General features: G+C 35.8%; 1 long non-coding RNA gene across 1 annotated transcript; it reads right to left on the bottom strand.

The window, feature by feature from the left end:
- Nucleotides 1-335: 335 nt before the first annotated feature.
- On the bottom strand, nt 336-3,094 carry LOC138362733 (uncharacterized). The gene is made up of 3 exons (XR_011227915.1): nt 2,675-3,094; nt 1,010-1,136; nt 336-630 (listed from the first exon to the last, which is right to left on the bottom strand). It is a non-coding gene; the product is annotated as an uncharacterized lncRNA (long non-coding RNA).
- Nucleotides 3,095-4,754: the final 1,660 nt, after the last annotated feature.

The raw sequence follows: 4,754 nt of genomic DNA on the forward strand, positions 1-4,754 counted from the left end.
TCGTCGTGTTCCTCCTTTATGGACAACCCAACCCACAACTCGGCAGAGTGCGTTTACTTCACTAGGATATTACACTAGGCGCTTCTGGCTCTTGGAGAGGGGTTCAACGTCACACGTTTAGGGGATCCGGCTCCAACACTCAGCCTCATTGTCACGTGCACACACCCACTCGAGCCACTGTGACTCCCCACTCCAATTTATGTGATATGATCTCAATCTCCTTTGACTTACTAATTTTCCATCCTACCCTGTCCACAGTGGTGGTTCTTGGTTCTTTCTCTCTCTTTCTTTACTATTTCCTGGGAAGCCTCACTAGGACAAAGGCAAACACCAGCAAATTGGAATTCATTTACTGGACAAAGCACATACACAATACATACACACATATAATAATAATGAATCCTATACTCTATACTATTACAATCAGGTTGCACTCTAACACCATCAGAACTCTATCATCAGCTTATCAAGTGGTATTCTATCTCCTGGTTCACCACCTGATACTATCAACCTCCTCAAGGGGACATAATCTGGTTAAATTAAAAGTTGCTCAATTTGCTTATAAAATTATTTATGAAATGGTTATAGAAAGGGCTGCAACTGATCCAGGTTTCACCGTCACACCCTAAACTGTAAAGGAGAAAAAAATACAGAACGTATTATGCAACGAATTTTCAACATTTTCAAAAAATGTCAGGGAACACATGTGTCAACTAAAAGCATTTCTATAACACTCAGATATTAAAATAAGCATATAATAAAGGATTGCTGTGAGTAGTTTTATCAAAAAAGTGTTTAGTGCAATAATATAATTATTCAAAGTTACCCCTTCCAAAAATATGAAATATATGATGTTTATAATTTTTTTATAAAATCAACAAATGGACTTTGGACTAAAATGTCTAGTATGTGCTGTGGAAGCACAAACTCTACATATAAGGTGTAATTTGCATGTAAATTGATTAATAAATGAAAGCTATGAAGTACTTCGAAGTTGTAAATTACTTACCTGAGTAAAATGAGATCAAAGTTCGGCCACCTGTAGCTGAGCTTGACTTCGACAAATTTCGTTCATAATTGGCACCCTTGCAGATAGGCATCCATTGAGCAAGGTGTGCAAGTTCCATGCACATCCCCTGATAACAAACGAAAAAAAAAATTGAAAAAAATTAAAAAACAAAAAAAAAAAATTATATATATATATATATATATATATATATATATATATATATATAAATATGTATATATATATATATATATATATATATATATATATATATATATATATATATATATATATATATATATGTATATATATATATGTCGTACCTAGTAGCCAGAACTCACTTCTCAGCCTACTATTCAAGGCCCGATTTGCCTAATAAGCCAAGTTTTCCTGAATTAATATATTTACTATAATTTTTTTCTTATGAAATGATAAAGCTACCCTTTTCACTATGTATGAGGTCAATTTTTTTTTATTGGAGTTAAAATTAACGTAGATATATGACCGAACCTAACCAACCCTACCTAACCTAACCTAACCTATATATATAGGTAAGGTTAGGTTAGGTAGCCAAAAAAAGCTAGGTTAGGTTAGGTTAGGTAGGTTAGGTAGACGAAAAAACATTAATTCATGAAAACTTGGCTTATTAGGCAAATCGGGCCTTGCATAGTAGGCTGAGAAGTGAGTTCTGGCTACTAGGTACGACATATATATATATATATATATATATATATATATATATATATATATATATATATATATATATATATATATATATACACATTAGTATATTTTGGTAGCAGTCTTTCCTGTAGACATATTTTATTAAATATGACCGAAAAAAGCTCCAAAAAAGCTCCACTGTAAGCTTTACTGTAAGCTCCAAAAAACCCAGTATATAGGCAAGACAACAACATCTCTTTCTAGGCGTTTAACGATGCATAAACAACAGGGCTCCATTAAGGAACATATAATCTCTTCCCATAACCAAACCATCGCCAGAGAAATCCTAGTAAACAACACAGAAATCATCGATAGATACAGCGATAGCAGGCGGCTCGACGTTTGCGAGGCACTACACATCAAGAAGTCAACACCAGCAATCAACAGCCAATTATTGCACAACTATATTCTACCCACCTCAAGACTCCGCTCCAATATAGAAGCATCAAGAAATATGGACCAATAGGCTTTCTACAAACACTTCTATTCAATATCCATTGTTTCGTGTTCTGTCTTGTGTTGATACTTTTAATACCCTATTAATATCCTCTAATGCCACATCATCCTTCCCACCTTACTCAAATGTAATGCCACATCACCCTTCCCACCTCACTCAAATGTAGATATAAAATCAGGGAAACGCAAGTTCTAATCAGTTGTGTATTTGTGAAGTCTTTGAAAATGTAATAAGTTTTACGAATCGCGCCCGTGTCGCGTCAGACTAGAAATAAAAATGAATTTTGGAGAAGTGATTTTTGATTTACCTCCAACAGTGAAGCATAATGTACGAAAGATTGAGAAAATTCGTGTTAGAATTATTAATCTTACTTTTTCGGTCATATTTAATAAAATATATATACATATATATATATATATATATATATCCTCCACATACATATTACAGTTATTACCAACTATCAAATTATAACACTAAAACATACTAACCTATTGACATTGGTCCGAATTGTGGGTCCTCAAGGTGGCACTGCATTGGGCACTAGTAGGCACCTGCATGATTGCTAGATCACCTTCCTCAGGAGCCTGTCTCAGCTTGTTGGAGGGAGGGAGGTCTAGGAAGGTGTGTGAGGAGGGTCTAGGAGGGTTGAGGAAGGTTGAGGTGGTGTGTGAGGAAGGTTGAGGTGGTGTGAGGAAGGTTGAGGAGGTGTGGTGCGCCACCATCTCTCACTGGATATTACTCTTCGCGCTAAAGCGGCTTTCTTTTACTGATAAAGACGGCGACCGAGTGCCAGATTTGCTGCTCTTATCTTCTGGCACTATCTCTTTATAAGAGTTTGTGCAGTAGACGCAACAATGCGCTATTCCAGGAACGATAATGGAGCGCGCTTCAGAACAGTCCGCACTCTATCATACACACAAGGTGACTGGGAGCTGGGAAATCCCTATAGCCAAACAGGGGATGAGAAGGTTGCCAATGAGTGTATATTTACTTCTTATGCATACATCGATATTTACGACGTTATTACGAAAAATTTGACGTTTAGAACGTACGACGCAATACTCTTGGCGCGCCACAGCCGCGGGGCACCGGATTCTGCACAATTACGCATGCAAATGTACCATAAATACTTTAATTTATATCATAACAGTATCCGGTTTGCGCCAAAGTGTTGCCAGAACGTTGTAGTATTTTTATAAATATTTCACAAATATTAGATTTTTTCCGAATTTTTGTGTGGTTTAAGGCCCCTCAAGTTGATCAAGTCTACATACACTGTTGCACCATCAGCAAGATAATATATATATATATATATATATATATATATATATATATATATATATATATATATATATATATATATATATATATATATATATATATAACTGAAAACTCACACCCCAGAAGTGACTCGAACCCATACTCCCAGAAGCAACGCATCTGGTATGTACAAGACGCCTTAATCCACTTGACCATCACGACCGGACATAATGAGGTGATAGCCGAGGCTATTTGAACCACCCCACCGCCGGCACTCGGATAGTTATCTTGGGCATAGCATTTTACCAAATCACCTCATTCTTTGGGGCAACACGTGAGGAACACAAATGCGAACAAGCCTGAATGGTCCCCAGGACATATGCAACTGAAAACTCACACCCCAGAAGTGACTCGAACCCATACTCCCAGAAGCAACGCATCTGGTATGTACAAGACGCCTTAATCCACTTGACCATCACGACCGGACATAATGAGGTGATAGCCGAGGCTATTTGAACCACCCCACCGCCGGCGGGGTGGTTCAAATAGCCTCGGCTATCACCTCATTATGTCCGGTCGTGATGGTCAAGTGGATTAAGGCGTCTTGTACATACCAGATGCGTTGCTTCTGAGAGTATGGGTTCGAGTCACTTCTGGGGTGTGAGTTTTCAGTTGCATATGTCCTGGGGACCATTCAGGCTTGTTCGCATATATATATATATATATATATATATATATATATATATATATATATATATATATATATATATATATATATATATATATATATATATATATATATGTCGTACCTAGTAGCCAGAACGCACTTCTCAGCCTACTATGCAAGGCCCGATTTGCCTATTAAGCCAAGTTTCATGAAATAATTGTTTTTCGACTACCTAACCTACCTAACCAAACCTAACCTAACTTTTTCGGCTACATAACCGAACCTATCCTATAGAGATAGGTTATGTTAGGTTAGGTAGGGTTGGTTAGGTTCGGTCATATATCTACGTTAATTTTAACTCCAATAAAAAAAATTGACCTTATACATAATGAAATGGGTAGCTTTATCATTTCATAAGAAAAATATTAGAGAAAATATATTAATTCAGGAAAACTTGGCTTATTAGGCAAATCAGGCCTTGCATAGTAGGCTGAGAAGTGCGTTCTGGCTACTAGGTACGACATATATATATATATATATATATATATATATATATATATATATATATATATATATATATATATATATATATATATAAATATATATATATATATATATATATATATATATATATATATATA

This window comes from Procambarus clarkii, chromosome 9 (genome assembly GCF_040958095.1).
Source record: "Procambarus clarkii isolate CNS0578487 chromosome 9, FALCON_Pclarkii_2.0, whole genome shotgun sequence".
In the NCBI taxonomy this organism is placed as follows: Eukaryota; Metazoa; Arthropoda; class Malacostraca; order Decapoda; family Cambaridae; genus Procambarus; species Procambarus clarkii.